Source organism: Saccostrea echinata, unplaced genomic scaffold, assembly GCF_033153115.1.
Source record: "Saccostrea echinata isolate AGI-Se365-2 ecotype Australia unplaced genomic scaffold, CSIRO_AGI_Sech_v1 ptg000006l, whole genome shotgun sequence".
Taxonomy (NCBI): domain Eukaryota; kingdom Metazoa; phylum Mollusca; class Bivalvia; order Ostreida; family Ostreidae; genus Saccostrea; species Saccostrea echinata.
Window position 1 is genome coordinate 7,570,704 of NW_026889755.1, and position 18,835 is coordinate 7,589,538.

The 18,835-nt window shown below is 33.0% G+C and overlaps 1 long non-coding RNA gene across 2 annotated transcripts; it reads left to right on the forward strand.

The window, feature by feature from the left end:
* Positions 1-5,867: 5,867 nt before the first annotated feature.
* On the forward strand, positions 5,868-17,641 carry LOC133180483 (uncharacterized). 2 transcript variants are annotated; one of them, XR_009720334.1, is made up of 6 exons: positions 5,868-5,939; positions 11,511-11,580; positions 11,963-12,105; positions 14,980-15,089; positions 15,307-15,472; positions 17,587-17,641. It is a non-coding gene; the product is annotated as an uncharacterized LOC133180483 (long non-coding RNA). The 2 variants fall into 2 exon arrangements; XR_009720335.1 differs by lacking the exon at positions 5,868-5,939 and adding an exon at positions 6,298-6,367.
* Positions 17,642-18,835: the final 1,194 nt, after the last annotated feature.

The window sequence follows — 18,835 nt, forward strand, 5'->3', positions numbered from 1 at the left end:
TCGGAAAAAAATTGCTTGTATCGTCACAAAATATCGAACTACATCACGTGGTGAAATTTGGTGAAAGTCCTCAGAAGAATAGTAAGATGTGAAATTGTGTTACACCATCACACACTTTTATCGTCTGCCATAACACACGTTTGATATTTTAGACGCGCGCTGATGCGCACGCATCCAAACAGGATATTTCCGATGCGCACTGATGCATGCGCATAGGAATGGCGGAAATGATGAAAGGTCTTGACTTTCATGTCTCAATAAGTAAGTATTCACAGTATATTTACTAAACGTTGTTTTCATTAATGAAAAATAAATAATCTTAGATAAAAACAGACATTTAAAAAAGAATTTTAATGCTAGTATCTGTACTTACATGTAGATGTAAACAGATAGGACATATACGAACATTTATAGGAAAAGACATAAACAGATAAATGATAGATCTCATTTGACTACTTAAAATCGTGTAATTGAGGAAAAACTGTCAATGAAGAAGGGGAAATGATAAGTACGGAAAACATATGTTTATACCATGTTCATTTCTATGAGCCTTTCAGGTTTTTAGGTGACATTAACTTGTTGACAAAACGCTTGCTTATAATTAACACCCCCCCCCCCCCCTAAAGATTTTTTTTAATGACAAAACACTTGTACAAGCAATGATACGTGGCTCTGGTTAAATTAATTCACACGAATTAAGGTAGGATTATTAAAAATGGCAGTTTGTAAATTTAGAATTTACAGAGGTAAGAGCCAAAATTACTGAAAAGGGAAACTAAAATTTCGATCGTTTATCTTCACATGACAATCTTAGATTCCTCACTTTTTCATTGTAGAGACTTTTTATTTGGAATCGAAAACAATGTATAGTTCCTTTGACATAGTTTTCAGAAATGGAGCAGTAGATTAACTTGTTAAAAAAGTAGCATGCATGCAAATCTTTAATTTATGGAAAAGCAAAATTTAAAAAAAAATATTCTATTCTTTTGGAAGATCATGATTAGGATTTATGGGTCTGAAAAGCAATGGCGATCAAGAAAACAAGACCAATTGTACTCGGTATTTATAACTTAACAAACTTTCAGAAACTTATAAATGGAATATTAAGGTAATGGATTTTGTTTATATCTGTTGTTCTAAAACTATAGATTAGTATAAACACTTTTGCACACTTCAATTCATTTAATGTTCCTTACCTTTCATCTTCAAAACACAAAACTGATCTCCATGTTTTTTCACTCATATTAAAAAGCCACCTCTTGCCGGTGGAGGGCTGCAGATTTAAAACTGTACTCAGTACTTATGGCTTTTGAGCACTGAGGGATCTTTTTCATGCCAGCACTTACTGCGACACAGGACCTCAGTTTATAAGGTCTCCTCCAAAGACCGGTCTCCACGTTCTGCTATTTGAATCCACAATGTAAGATCATCTTACTCCTTGACTCTTAAGCAAATGCTCTAACCATTGCACCATGCAGGTGACTTTGATCTCCATGCCTCAGAGGAAATGACTTGATAGCTTCTTATAGGAGTAATTGTTACTGACTATATGCACTACCTATGTAGTCACATAAACCAAATACTGCTGCTCTTTGAGACATAGTTTATAAGTCTTATATAATGCACTTAAAATAAGTCAAGATTCCAAAGAATTTCAAACATCCCATTCATTCAAAGAGTTAAAAATAATCAATACCTCAGGAAGTTTCGACAATTCTTAGATTTGAAAAATATTTGCTCAAATTGAATTAGATTTCATATTTTATTCTGTTAATGTCAAACATGTTCTATTTATTAACAATTGATTTCTCTCCTTGGTAAAATGATTTTTTACTGTTTATTTAACATCCCTTCGAGAATTTTTTACTCATGTTAAGAAGCCACCACTTCCCTGTGGAGGGCTGCAAAATTAGACCTGAACTCAGCACTTATGGCCATTAGCAGTAAGGGATATTTTCTGCAAACACTTACTGCAACAAAGAACCTGCTTTATACGGTTTCATCCAAAGGACCGGTTTTCAGGTCCCACAATGGGATTAAAACCCATGAAGTAAGGATCAACTCCTTACTTTGCAACTCTGGAGCAAAAGCTCTATATGCCACGTGGCGACTGGTAAATTGATAAACATGCACTAAATATGTTGACTCTACCACAGGCCTCTATGTGACCTCTAAAATTTAGGCACCAACTGGCTCCTTATGAAAAAAAAAATTTAGTCGCAAATGCAAATTTTCAGCCGCCATGTAAATTTTTCTTAGGCACCAATCTAAAAACTGATATTAGTCAATATTAGAGACATGTCCATTGCTTCTTTTCGGCTCTTTATAAAAAAAAAATTGAAAATGTTTATAGTTCAGTAATTTGATGATCACCAAGCCAATTTAAAATAGTCGCCAATTTGGGCGAATTCTAGAAAATTTTTAGGCATCAATCATAATTTTAAGGTGCTATGGCGACTTAATTAGTTGCCAATTAGACCTTTACCATATATCGCATACCCTGTAATTGTTTTCACTATCTGCACATTTTTTATTTTTTTGCCTTGACAAATCAACTTAGTTATAAAGATACATGACTATAATTTTTGTAAAACAGCTGGATTTTTAAGTTAAATTTCTTTTGATTTAAAGCTAAGAAAACTTAGATATTACAGCTAAAGGAATGGTTATTAAGGACAAGCTTAAGTATTTCTGACACATTTATTCTATCCCCTTTAAAATTACCATGGGGCTATAGATACAGGTTGGTCATGTGATCAAATCCCATGGAATCCAAAGGGCTTTATGGTAGGTAACAACATATGACTATAGTCCCATAGATGATAAAATATTATACTTTTTCATGTTACATTTTGCCCATATATGAAGCATTAGAGTATTATAAATTGTGTATAAAACATTAATGTTTTTACTTTGAATTTCAAATGTCAAGCGTCACCTGTGTGGCGCAGTGGTTAGAGCATTTGCTCTAGAGTCACGGAGTAAGGAGTTGATCCTTACGTTGTGGGTTCGAATCCCACTGTAGGACATGGAGACCGGTCCTTCGGATGAGACCATATATATTGAGGTCCAGTGTCGCAGTAGGTGCTGGCACAAAAATGATCCCTCACTGCTCAATGGCCCTGAGTGCCGAGTACAAGTCAAAATTTGCAACTCTCCACCGGCAAGTGGTAGCATTTCCATATGAGTGAAAAATTCTCGAGAGGGATGTTAAACAACAACAACAAAAAACAAAAAAATCAAATGTCAAGCTAGAATAAGGAACTACAGCATTGAACTATTGACCCTTTTTAGTCATTCATAGTTATAAATGAGTCTCCTTGAATTCTAATATTTCTCTGGAGAAAGCACTGCAATTTTAAATAAGTGTTTATTTTCTAGAAACTTTTGTTTGTGCAGGTGTATCAGATGCATTCCAAAAGTGTTCAGTCACTGAAAATTTAAATACAGTTGAACTTTGGTATCTCAAGCACTGATAACTTGAATACCATGGATATGTCAAAGTTAACTGGAAGTCCGAACCACTTATTTTTTAAGAAATTAACATTCGATATCTTGAATACTCCTATATCGCTAAGTTTTTTTTAGTTCCATCTATTTTAAGATAATGAGGTTTGACTGTGCATGTTTCTTATTTAGCATTTAATGAATTTCATATGAATCACCAACAAGTTTTCACATTTTGATGCAAACTTTTATAGTTCTAAACAACTAACCACTCATTAATCAATTACTACATATAATTTAAATAAAACAAATTAACAATTAGTTAAAAGTTCATAATTATATACATTTTACCAACTCTTTTTATGTATTCAACTACAAGATATTATATACATAATTTAAATAAATTTAAATTGATCAGAAATGTCAAAATGGAAAGTTTGAGAAACCTGGCTTCATTTACTGGACTGAAATTGTAGAAAAGAAGTTCATTCATTTATAAATTTTATGATTCGTTCTAGGAACAGATCAGAAAATATGTTTCAAAAATAAGTAGTATCTATTAAAATAATTAAAAAATCAAAGTGAAGGAACACTTTAGCATATGTGCCTGCCTGTTCATCTATTTGCAATCATACTAATAAATATACAAAGCTGATGTATCAAGATAATAAATGCTACTTAATATAAGTGAAGCATTTCAAGTAAATCTTTTGGTTGTAACCATTATAGCATTTTGTTGTGTTAAACAGAAAAAGTAATCTAACTGTGAAGTAGCTCCCAAGTAGTCCATGTGCAAGTTCTTCCAAGTTTCTTTGTAACAACCAGTTTTGTACCCATTTTTGCAGATGAGTAGGGCAGTATACAGGGACCATATTTAAAAGCTTTAGAGATATTTATGAAATAATGAAAAAGTTTGGTAAAATAATTATAATTTCATTGCCTCAATTGATATAATTCATGTTTCTTTGGATTGAAAAATCTTTATATATCCTTCAATAAAAGTCCTTAATTATTTCCTATGTATCTTAAAACACGAGATCTGATTGGTTAGCAAGCGGGGTGTAAATTTCCTTACACCCAGCTAAAGCTGGGGTAAGGTTTAATAATGTGACATCACAAAGAATAGTTTCTATATCAAATAAACACCATACAACATGATGTCACGATGTATTGAAGCATGTAGTAAATCAATAGTTTAAAATATTAGTGGAATTGGGTTTACAGAGAAATTATTAGGTTATATAGGAAATAAAGATTTGTTATCCAGGTTTAATCAAGGGTGTACAAAGATTTACCTGTTAGCAAATATAACCTATCACTGGGTCGTATTTTGGCTGACTTGCTTCATACCAATTGTTAGGCCTTTGTTTATATGCTAAATTTGACTATCGAATGTTCCATCTACTTGATCAATATATAGGGCTCACAGTGGGTGTGGCCAGTCAACAGGGGATGCTTAATCCTCCTTGGCACGTGATCCCACCTCTGGAATTTCAGGGGGTCTGTGTTTATGCAGTATTCAAACATTTGTATTGTTTATAATTTTTATGAAATAGATCACTGTTCATTATCTTCTCTTTTTCATTCCATATCCATACCCCGCAATCATATCTTTGACCTTTTGACTCCAGAATCAAGAGGAATCATCCTCTCCACTGGAGTAGAGACTGATCTAAAAGCCAATTTGAAAGCAACTAAATCATAGACACAAATTGAATTGCTGATGTACATGTACCCTAAATTAAATTATAATTAGTGTCTATTGTCTGTCCCAAAATAAATACAGGGACCCAAGACTTTATCTTTAAAATAATTAAAAATTCTTTTAAACAATGTATAAGTACTGCACAACAAATGTAAATCACATAACACCTAAATATGCATAAACATTTAACACATACAACAGGGTGATTGGGCTATGTGTATGTTAAAGGTGTGCAATAGAACAACTCCTATGACACGATACAATATTTTACAAGATGGTGTGTATATATCGAATAAATTATGTGATATTTTGTTAGTATATTACTATACAGGTCTCTGGGTATTGCTAAGAGACCCCTAACATAGAATGGCTTGGTCAATCGAGTGATTTTTATTGACTTTATTGATAAAATTGCGAACTCCTGTGATTTCCGTCCTCATCACCATCTCTCTTCAGCATCGACTAATACGAGGTTCGACATGGCAATTATAAATAAATATTTATCTTTTTATTCTGTCTTCAAATGCTGTACAGCTGGTCTGAAAAAATGTGATGGACTACCAGAGGAAAGAAGATCTAATTTATTAGAATTAAATGTTCTGTTTAAAAAAAACAAAAAAAAACGGGTTGGCAATTTACGAAACAATAGTGGGTCGGGTTATTTAGCCAACCAAAATGGCAGTACAGGCTCCGACCGAGGACTGAGGAAGCCTAGGATGACTAATAAGAACGGTTGCGGCGAGTGTTTTGTTGTGGAAGTATTAGAAGAATGTGTAAGAAACATACGGTTAGTCGCCTAAGTTCAAATCTATCAAATTCAAAGTTTCTACAATTCTACACTTGGACGATACACTGATAAACAGTCATTTAGCTGGCACAATCACTAGTTTTAGCTACGTAGCTTGAATTACCTACATAGCTTTATTTACCTACCTGAAGTAGCTTTATTTAACTACTAAATCAAACTTATTTCTTTAATTAGGTTTTTTTCTCAAGATGTGCAGAAAATCGCACTTTCGTGCAGTGATAATTTTCAACTTTTAGCTCATCTGAAAACAATTCATCATGTTCATGAAAAAATTTCTCTTGAAAATGTGTCTTTCTCTGCGCAATTGCACTCAAAGTTATAAAAGTTTTAGGGTTATATACAACGCTCAGTTAATTTGTGACCAAACAGTTACTTCTTGAATGGATTAACAAAGAAGATCAGTTCAGGTAAACTTGATAATTGATTGGTAATTATTCAGCACAATGTGAAGTAATCATACTTATCCATGCCTAACTGCACACAAAGTGGTGTATGGTTACTCAAACAGCAGAAATACATCTGTATTCCGAATGTCACAGACCCGTGCTTCACGACTCATGGTATTTTACCTTGCGCATGCAGTTACGTCTGTTCCTCGCATGACATATCCACACATTTGACAACCAACAAGACATGAACATGCATGGTACATATGTATGTATAAAATAAACGATTTAATTCATAGTTTAACTTGCTGTAATCCTTGTAACAACGGTAAAGCAGTGGAGATACCAAACACCAAAACCAAATAATATTAAAACTCATTTTTTTGTTTGCACTGCAATAGACTGGAGTCATCTGGAAGAGGAAGTAGTTGTAGATAGAATTTTCTAATTATTAAAATAATGATGTGCTTCAGACCCGGTTTAAGAGAGGTGTGGTGAGGGCTCGTCTGGAGATGCAGTTAGATTATTTAACTAATTTAAAAGTAGTTCATGCCCCAAAGCTATTGAAGAGTTTTAAGACTGCGTTACAACATCCTGGTGACTAAAGGCACCCTCCTCCATCACATTAAAACCCAAGAAGATTCTTATAAATTTATACTGGTACATAAACAAATTGATTGAAGAAATGCCCATGTAGAAAACGCATGTTTTTTTTCTCGTCAATGTTGTAGCATTATATTGGTAGATGAAACTTGACATATTAGTATTGATAGAATACTTCCAATTACAATTACTTGTTTTTGATTTTAATCCAAAATCATTAAAGTCATGACTGTATTTGTAGACCCCTACAGTTTGGGGTATTTCAAACCCTGTGTGTACATGAGAGCAGATGAATAAAACACACATGCTGCACACTTGTTATATTTACATGTCAGATGTACACTCAATTTTTAGACAGGACCAAACTTTTACTAGTCAGTGTCGATCAGACATGCCTTATAAATGTTAAACCCTGTGTCCGAATGCATGAATATTTTTTACTTGTCTGATTCTGAACAGATTTAAAGAAATTTGTTGAACTTAATGAAGGCTAAATTAGCTATAAAATTAACTGACTTATTTAGATTTGTGTTATCTTGAAGATAGAAATATTAATTTGTGCTCCTCCTCTCATTAGCAATATTTATCGAGGTATAACTGAGTGTTAAAGATGGAAAATTTATGCTATGCTACAAGTACATATTTTAACTTCAGTATCTTGAATTGTAGGATATCACAAAGTTTTTTTCTAGGACCCATTAGGTTCGATGTTTATAATCTACTCTGAAATGCTTAAAAATGAGTTTTTATACTACTAGTATCATTTACATTTTTGAAATACATTTTTAAATAATTTTTTTATCATGTTTTTATCACAAATATAGTTTCACTATATATACCATGAAGAATTCACATCACATCAGAAACAGTTAATAACAAATGCCAGAAACAAATACAACAAAACAGAAACAGTTGTAACACCCTCTTGATCATCCTCGTGTGCTTTTATGCTACATATTATAATAGCTCGGGTTCGAGATTTAATGCTGTTGGTTGCTAAGCAAATGTAAACAAAAAATGGGGCATAGTTCCAGGGCTCGACATTGTACGCTCATCCACTTGTCCAGTACATGTACCAGTAAAATTTTTCATGAACAAGTGATAATTGCTGACCACTTGTCCGATTTGACAAGGGATATTTTTCTAGGAAGAATTTTTTTATAGCTGAGCATGAAAACTTAAAGAATTAAAATTTGTTGTCAACTTTTTATCGGAGGTTCAAAATGAAAACATGCCATGCATGCGGTTTGTAAATAGTTAAATGTTGATCCTTCTCGTAATAATGATGGCCCTGGTTGTCAAACTTGATCAGGAACAATGTTACTATGAAACTTGTCTGAAATATCTGATGTTTTTCAAGTGTTTGTAACAATTTTAATTTTAATATTTAAAGTACCAGGAAGTTGACTACTTAGAACTACAGTAACTTTGAAACGTGTACATTTACTGAAGGAAATATGGGTTTTATTATCTGGCAGGAGAGCTTTAGCAAAAGACAATTTAGGCTACAAAGGATAAGCAAAAGAAGGCAAAGAAAAATTTGAAGTCATATAGTAAGCTATTTCTTGTTGTTACTATTTTTCTTTCATACATGTAATTATATAACATGATTTACATCTACTTTAGGATAGGATGATACAGTTTAGTAATTTGCAATAGATGTGTCCACTCAAAATCTCAAAAACAGACTCAATGAATGTATTATAGACTATTTTAATGTACAATATTTTTTCAAATTGTTAAATAGGTCTTTTATGAAATATTTTCATACAAGTAAAAGTTATGTTCAGACAAGTAAATTTCACAATCACTTACTTCGAGGGTAACATGCCAGAATATTTTCCCCAATTGTGTCACCCAATGTTGAATGCATATCTTGTCATTTAATTATTCAGATTTATTTTTTTTTTGATATATATATATTCAAAAATATTGTTGCTTATGTAATTGCTTAGTCATGAGGACCCCCTGGAGATAAGCCTATTATGGCAATAGATGGGACTGAAAAAGAAAAAACCCTTTGAGAAACAGATAATTGAGGTTTCAAGAATAGAGGGTAAAGTTCATAAACTCACTGAACTTGAGCACTTAGACATATCCATGGTATTTAATAAAGAGTTTTAAAATACATAAGTAAAACTGTCATTAACAATAAATTTTATTTCTCCATCTTTTATTTTATCACACCTGAGCCAAAGGCTTAAGAGAGGTTTTTTGATCAAAATTTGTCTGTTGTCTGTCAATGTTGTTGTTGGACATAAACTTTTCACATTTTTATCTTAAGTTTTTCTCCAGAACCACTTTGCCAATTTAAACCAAACTTGCCACAGAGCATCCTTAGGTAAAGGAAATTCAAGTTTGTTCATATGAAGGGCTACACCCTCTTTCAAGGGGAAATAATTAAGAATTGTAAATTTAATGGCATCTTTAAAAAATTTCTTCTCAAGAATCAGTGAACCAGAAAATGAAATTTCTGTGAAAGCTTCATTACTGTGGGCCAGAAAATGAAAATTTCTCTGAAAGCTTCATTACTTAGTGTACATTCAGGTTTGTTTAAATCATGACCCCCCAGGATAGGGTGGGGCCACAATGGACAATCAAATTTTTACATATGAATAAATATTAGGGATGTCAACGAATATTCATTTGATGAGTTGATATTCAAATATGAATTTAAGATTCGAATATTCGGTGTTTTTTCAGATTTCATAAAAAGAAGTACTGTGATTAATAAATTTTGATTAGAACAGTGCTGGAATTATCCCTGTTTAATTTACTAGCGATCAATTTCGATCGCCTGATTTCTTTCACTACTTTCTTATCTTACGTATCTACTAAATTATTATACCCCCCGCTTGAAAAGTGGGAGGGTATATATTGATCGGGGTGTCCGTCCGTCTGTTACGCTTTGAAGTACCTATCTCTTATCCGCAACTCCTCTTATACCACTGAATGAAATTTAATGAGACTTTCACAGAATCTTTTTTACATAGTGCCATTGTGCACCTCCTATTTTACTTTTTGATCTGACACTTATTCTGGGTCTCTCAGGGCAAAACATGGACTTTGCCATTATAATCATATGGGAGGCGGGGGGTATCATTTAGTGAGCTCAGTGCTCACAGTACCTCTAGTTTTGTTTTGAGAAAGGTGTTTAAGAATTATTCAGTAATGCTTTATGTATAATACTAAACGTACTTTCCTAGTTTTTATTAAATAAATATGATCGGATCTAGAATCCAGGACAACAAAATGAAAACCTTCTTAGAATGTTTAAAAGACGTGAAGAGTATACTTATCAAAATTTAATTGATCATTGAATGAATGTCCGATAGAATTAGTCTGTAATTAATATTGTAAAGGGCTCAATTTCAGAATAAATATGTAAATTACTTGATTATCTCGGGTTGTACATATCCTGAATTTTATATTCATTATCGGGGAAACTAGTTAATTACCTAGGAAAATTGTCTATGGAAATATTTGTTTATATTTTAAAAACAATGTAACAAAGATTATAATCATATCTCTTATTAGGCTGATAATTGTAATTAATTACACGTATTGAAATCTGAACAGTATACGACTATCTTGCCTTTGGTAAGACGATTGGTTCCCCAGTTGGAGCTACTATAAATACACATGTATCATTTGTTAAATTAATACTTCTCTACATTTAAATCAATTATTTATTTCAAACATTCACAAATATCAGATGGAATTCCTTATCGTACACCTACAAAAGTCTTCATACACTTTTAATTCCAATATAAGTATACCTACTCTAAACCTTTCATGAGAGTAGGATGATGCATATTTAAAATAAACCAGATTTTATTTATATTTTATCAAATATTCGAATATATTCGAATACTTTCATTGAATATTCGAATATGAATTATTGACAAAATTGACATCCCTAATAAATATACATCATCATGTGTAGTAAAAAAAAAAAGTAGAACAGCAAGGCCATAGTGACTCGGGTGAGCATTGTTGCCCATGGCCACTTGTTCTTTTTACAGGCATTTTTTACTTTGACAAATTGCACTTTAATAATATAATTATAAGCTTAAATTGGATAATATTTTATTAACCATAACATTGTTAATCAAACTTTGGTGAAACTGTGAAATTAACTTGTCAAATGACTAGAAATTTCTTACTGAATCTAGATATGGATATACAGTTCTACAACATTTAAATTTTACTGTGGCTCAGCACACATAAACAAAAATTTTTGGAGATCAATAACATTTTGTCGAAATCAAAGACAAAACCAAATGCTTGGGTATTTATTTACAAAGTTTGATTTGTTAATTTTTTACCATATGAATAGTTTACCCTTTCTTTCCAGTAGACCCTTGCTTAGCTTAGAGCCAGGAATAGCAAATCAAAATGAACTTAGTCAGTTGTTGTTCTTTGTAGAAAGAGACAATTTCTTTTCAGGTTTTCTTTTTCAGTTTGTCATTTTAGGCCTACAGTATTTATTTTTGACTCAAATATTAGGAATATTATACTTGTGGGCAATCAATGAATTTAAGGAATACTCTTTTTTTAGGTGTTCATGATGCAACTTCCTGGATGGTGTGTAAACTGTTTATCAGCATGTGAAATCCACATGATTGAAGGTATCTTACCTATCAATAATATCAATTTTCTCTATTAAAAGCTGCATAAGGAATATATTTTATTTCTGATCTCAAATTTTTGTCCAAGCATCATTCATTTTTTCTTCATCTTTTATCTAGTGAGGGTCATATTAATTGATCAATTTAATTGCAAGGATGTGTCAATCAAATGCATCCCAAAATTCATAGTTTCAATAATTTACAGATAAAATAATTTTTTTATTATAAGTTTTTTATTATATTTCCATGTGAAATGCTATAGCCACATATATGTCATGATATAATACAGACAATTTGAGAAAATGTTTCAAAATGTCGAATCTGTGTCTATGTCCCTTTAAGAGTAACAGGTAATTTCACTTTTGATTTTTTCTTATTTCAGGAGAAGTCTCCCTTGTTAAAGATCAGCAACAGCAGATAAACAATGCATGATGCAATCTGCTCACTAAAAAGATTACACCAATACATCCCATGCATGTATTTCTACCTATCACCTATGTAACCTTTGTCATGCTCTTCAGAGAGGTAAGAAAACAAAATTACGAAAAAAAATTTTGGTAAAAGCAACACTTAGAGAGAGATTACTTTACTTGGTGTCTGTCTGTCTGTCATACCCTAGATCCTGAGAACTGTAAGAGGAATGGATTTGATACTTTGCACTTGCATTGCTTTGCACTTTGGCTTTTGTAAAATACCATATACAGTCAAACTCGTTTACACTGAAATTTAAGGGACCTTGAGATTTATTTCAAATTAACCGAATTTCATTATATCTGTGTGCTATGAAGTACATAAAAAATGTAGATACAGTTGAACTTCATTATCTGGAACACTGATATCTCGAATACCATGGATATGTCAAAGTGATTTGCTGTCCCAACCACTTATTCTTTAAATATTTTACCCTCGATATCTCGAATCCTCAGATATCTCGGACTTCTTGTTAATTTCAATTTTATAATTCACTTTAGCTTTGAAGGGTGGGGAATCATATATCTATTGTCAGATTTTATATGATAAATGCTATTCTGCATTGGTCTTACTATTTGTGAATTTTTTTTCTTTACTATATTAGGGCTATTTTGAAATTAATGAGACATTTACTTTTACTCCATAAAAGAAAGACATAAATTCATGAAAATTTGTCTACATTTTAACAAGAACAAATAAAACAGCTATGCAAAATTTCTAATTGGTAGGATAATTAGACATGTCCCATTGGAATTATAAACTTGCATATGTCTATTGACCTAAAGCAGCATTGCTTCTTCATTTTCATCTCATGCCAGCCATAGATCTTTACCATGTTGAGACAGTCTGGAAGCTTTAATGCTTCTTTCTCTGTCATCACAGAAACTACTCAACTGATTGAGATGAAACCTCTTTAGGGTTAACAGGCATGTTGTGTAGATGTGCAGAAGGAAGGTCATTTTCCCCACACTTGCATGCACATGCGTGCGCGTGCAAGGAGTGAAATGACTGAAGCAATTGAAACACCATTAACCTTCCTGTTTTTTAATGATATGCTTTGAACTTCATTGTATAGACTTATATTAGTGGTGAAGACAAGAAGAGGTGGTTGAATTAGCAAGAAAGCATGTGCATGCATGTGTGCTTTGCTCTGTTGACTGACATAAAAAATCTCAATAACCTTTGTGTTTTTTTTGATGAAATGCTTTGAAATTTAAAACATAGTCATACACAACAAGGCTCTACATTTTGATATAATATATATTGTGAAAACACGCTCATGCAAGTGTGCTGCAATTTGAGTGGCTTAAACTTAAAATGGCTGTAACAGTAGTAACTTTCTTAGTTATTAACAAAACTGGATGGAATTTAGAATATAGATAGGTGTAATGGGTTCCTACATTGTGCTACTATGAAAATTGAATGCAAGAACGTGGATTCTGATTTGCTAATACTTATATGGCTGTATCTTTCATAGTTTTCAATGAAAATCTTTAGATTTCTTACATAGCTATTTATTGAGAGTCTCTTCACGAGGAAGGAATATGAAATATTTAGAAAATATGGGCATGTGCATGCGCTAGAGGTGTAACGATACAGCAATACATCGATCGTATTGATCGCAAGGGCTGACGATACGCGTATTGCCATGTATGTATTGTGATACAGTAGAAGATAATTTTCATTGTTTTGTTTGTAACTTCTACATTCAACCTAACAAGTTTTAATGTTTTAAAATGGCTGAAAAAAGGTAGCAAAGAAAAAATACAATATCAAGACTATAAATCCACCTTTTATTAACTTTGATGAGGGTTATCAAGATATTCTTTGTATATTTTCTATAACTGTGGAGTTAGCAAAGAATTATATGTTAAGATAAAGCTTAATTCAATTGGTGACAGCTGTATTATGGTACATGTTGTATATCACATGACCGTATCATGAGATGTATCATATCGTTAGGTAGTTTGCGATACTCAGGCCTAGCATGCCCTGAAATACAATTGGCTAATACTCGAAGAACTATACCAGTGTTGTTTTTCGAATAAATACTACTGAAAATAAAGTATAGATTTATTAAACAAAAGAATTGCATAATGAAATGAATCCTGTAATGAATGGGGCCCATAAGAGAATGGGGAAGTGTTTGGGGAACATCTGAAACAGTTCCCGTTACAGTTAGCACTAGTTGTTATTGTTTTAGAAGATCTTTTAGTCTGGAAAAGAGTTCTCCACAGAGCTATGTAAGATTCTAGGTATGCTTGCTGTGTCGCGTTGACGTCAAAATCTATTTTATTGATGTAATCAGATATCTATACCAAGCTTAGATTTTTTTATGATCTCCGTATTTCTGATTGAAATTCTAAGAAGCTTGCACAAAATGAATTGAAATGAAATTGAAAAAATAAATACTGATATAAAATTTGATTTATTTTCGCTCTTGCTGTATATGGGTCCACTGTGAGTTTGAACATAGGTATAACATATTTCAATATATGATTTTGTGACGGCACCGGGTACCCCTTCTATTTACCCATTAATATACCATTGAAAAGAAGAAATAAAATATTTGTAAAATATTTGTTGCTTTTATTAATTCTTAGTGTTTGTCAAACATATATGCCATTTTTCACCAAAAGGCATTACTTGGAAAGAAAAATAAACACTATGTACTAATAATCTCTTAACAGCCCTCATAATGCTTGTATCAAATAATATTTGACCACCCTTAGATTTTCTTTTAATCTTAAATAATGATGCTGTTCATCAGGCGACACATGTGTTCCTTGGAACACTCTTTTAATTTTAGCTAGCAAGATTATTTGGATTTAAAAGTCAAGTTAATAATCTTCTAACAAATATTTTCTTCTGTCATGTTTAATTCATAGTCACTAGGCAACACTGAAATTTCCACTCATTGCTTTTCAGTCATTGACAGGAAAAGGAATTACCGGTAAGTTGACAGGACTTTCCACACTGTTTCTGGTAGCAGCTTATGATTGAATTGATGGTAGAAGACATGGCCCACTTAATCAAAGGTAAATCTCATGGAATAGTGCTAATAGTACTGATATTTTTTTTTACTCTGTTTTGCATTGAAGCTTTAGGTCAAAGGCAAATTTTCTTTGTGTGGATTCTTTTATTCTTCTCAGAAATGTGTGGCTGCTAATTGAGCCATAGCTGTCTGTTTTCTTTGAGAATCAAAGAATTGCAGCAAGTCTTTTAGGTTTTCAATGAAATTTCCTTGTTTTTCAGATAATCCGTATAGAGTGGCACCTTAACCACCACTGGTGAAATAGAAGATGACTAGTGGATGGTCATCACTTTGCAGCTCACTTTCACTTTCTGCAGCCCATCTCTTCTCATCCACAATCATTGTCTTTGGAGGAATGGTGACAGTGCAGTCCTCATGGCTGGGCAGGTAACTTCCTTTCCTTTATTTCTCAGCTTTCACCTTTCTTACAAAATTTATTTCCATAGAACACTGCTACAATATTCTTCCTCTAAGAACACAGTATATGTCACTTGGGTAGCAGCTTAGAATTGGGTTTTCCCAATGGCACTGAAGGTAGCATTTTTGTATTGAGCATCTCCTTCCACTCTGATACTTGTATCAGGAGTCCCCATTTTTCAATTAGATCCTGAATGTTCTGTCTCATATTCATCATGCTGGTCTTCTACCCCCACAATAAAGGTTGAGGGAATATATAAGAATCACCTTGTCAGTCTATCGGTGCCAACTTGTTGGTCTTTGGAAGCTCAAACTTAATTGGTACAGAGAATGTTTATGACCGGTTGGTGTGTCAAGATCTTGACCCAAGATCATTCCGGCTAGTTCAACAGGGTTTGACACTAAGGCATGTTTGACCCAGTCTAGTAAACGAGTGGTCTAGTCGTGTAAAAGACCAATTGGTCATATTGATAAAATAACTGTTGAACCCCCATTTCAGCCTTCAAATAAATAATCTTAAAAATTTTAAAGAAAGGACAAGGTATGGTAACGGCCGAATCTGGCCCCTTATTTATTGTAAAAATCAGAACACGGTCAAAATTGTGATAGTTTGTAGGTAAGAATTAAAAACAATGCTTGTTTTAAAACCAGCACTAATTTTGATTCAAAGCTTACACGGAGGCCACAAGAGGGTGTAGAAGTAGGTTATTTTCCAGAATTTCCTCAATTCTGGTTGCATTTCGTCAAATTTGAGATACTTTTCACTATGGGAAATATAGAGCACAAGGCTGCCTATCCGAGATTTTTATACATAAGATGCATCTGATACTAGTGTATGAAATATATAAATTTGGTAGATAGGCAAGCTTGTGCTCTATGTTTTCTGAACCAAAATGTGCTGTAAAACCAATGAAAATTTGCATAAAATAAGAAAATTTGGAAACTGACATATTTCCTGACCTTCCTGTGGCCTCTGTGTATCCCATAACTTAGAAACAATACTCAATTTATGGCAGGGGTGACATCAGGTTTTTAACTGAAAAACTGTTGCAACATTCTAAAAGATACCCCAAACCAGGGGCCAAAAAGGGATCTTAGCCTATTTTATCCTTTCTTATATGTTAGATTGTAAACAGTCATTGCTGTGTAAAGAAAAAATCCCCACATGACCGAATCACTATTTTTAGCCACAGCTGTTATTAACAAGTCGAGGTCAAAACTACTTTTGTTCAGTACAGTGTTTCAATATGATGTAAATAGTTATGTTTAGTATAGTTTTAAACTAATTTAATAATATTGACGATAATTATTTCATGAAAGTGTGTTGAATCTTTAAGGCTTATATTGCTCAAATGTCCTGATGAACCCAACTTGATTGGCAGGATCCCATCAAACAGTCTGTCAAAATTCAAGGTCACTGACAGAAAAGATATAAACTTCTTATCCAGGATATCAGTTTGCAATGGAGAATCATTGAGGCTCATTCTTGGTACAAAGATTATTGAAGACCTGAGAGTGTGTCATTACCTTGGCCCATGGCAATTCTGGCAAGTTCAAGGTCACTGGCTTAAAAAGGTATAAAACACTTGTGTAGGCTGTAACTTTGTAATGAAGAATCATTGGAAGCTCTTACTTGCTACAAAGATTGTTTATGACCTGTAAGTTTGTCTTGACTTTGACCAAGGTCATTCTGGCAAGTTCAAGGCCACTGGCAGATAAGAGATAACATTCTTGTCCAGTCAATAGCTTTGTTACTGAGCTTTAATTTTTTACAAATTTACAAATTTTTTTTTTTTGACCTGAGGGTCATTGTGACAAGTTCAAGGTCTCTGGCAGAAAAAAATGTAAGTCTATTATTTTGTATTAATGGAGAAAAATTGGATGCCCATATTTCACTCTTAGATTACTCATGTCCAAAGATCTGTCATTTTTTAACCAAAGTCATTTTGGTAAGTTCAAGGTCACATTTACACATTCTAAATAAAAGAATTGCAGCAGGGTTATAACCTTATTATTTTGTGAGATCGCTCACAGCACCTTTAGCTGAAATAAGTGATGTGATAATTTTTCTCACTTTGTTTCAGGTCTACTGCATGTTGACAGCTGATACTTGTTCTCTATTTGCTCTGAGAGGCCTACAACACATTACCTCAGTTATGACTGTACTAGTGCTGGCTTCTATGATGTTAATTTCCTTTACCTGCACTGCGTTAAACTTGATCAATTCTGTTACTGTCGCTCATCAACAGATGAAAATAAGATTTAGCTGATCCTGCCAACATTGTGACATTAGCGGTCCAATGTCAAATATCTCACTCTGCAGTCAAACATCATTTTTTTTTTATGAACGCTCAGTAAAACATTGGAAATGTTAGACTTTTTTAGTATTGATTTATATAGTTAAATATTTTTAAAGTAATAACAATTCTTTTTATTGATGTATGTTTAAGTATGCAAAAATGAACATTGATGATATTAAAGGTGAGGTATTTATTTGGGATTTATCTTCTGAATAAAATTTTATATCCATAATTTATGCTCTTGTTTATACAAACCGCAAATGAGCCTTTTTATACCCCCGCTCCGAAGGAGAAGGGGGTATACTGTTTTACCCTTGTGTGTGTGTCTGTCTGTCTGTCTGTCCGTAACAAATTTTGGTTGCAGTTTTTTCAGCAACTACTCATTGCAGATGCTTGAAATTTTAGCACAATCTTTGTTTAGGCATGCCATATAATGGGATTCATTTTTGGAACAAATCCGATGTCAACTTCCTGTTTATCCGTGCGTCTGTCCGTACCACACATAACAAATTTTGGTCGTAGTTTTCTCAGCAACTACTCATCGCAGATGCTTGAAATTTTAGTACATTCTTTGTTTAGGCATGCCATATGTTGGGATTCATTTTTTACAAATCCGTTCTCAATTTCCTGATTATCACTGTGTTTGTCCATAACCGAACTTGTGTATTCACATCAGAGGGGGGGGGTATTATTAGTGAGCATTGGCTCACAGACTTCTTGTTATTCATTAGGAACTGGACCCATAATTACTTCCTTAAGGAGGAATGCCACACCAAAAGTTTATTCCATTGGTCTTAATACATCCATGTTAAGGAAGCTCTAAACACTAATGAAAAATGCTTTTTGGGCTTTGAGAAAAATATATCATATTCAGTGTATCAAGTTCATTTTCAACACAGGGTACCTGCCTTATTTCTGCAGAAAAAATGTTCAAAGACAATGAACTATTTGTGAACAGAAATCACTGTTTTTACTTGCATCAGGAAAATTAATAGAAATAATGTATTCAATTACTTAATCTTGGTCTAACATA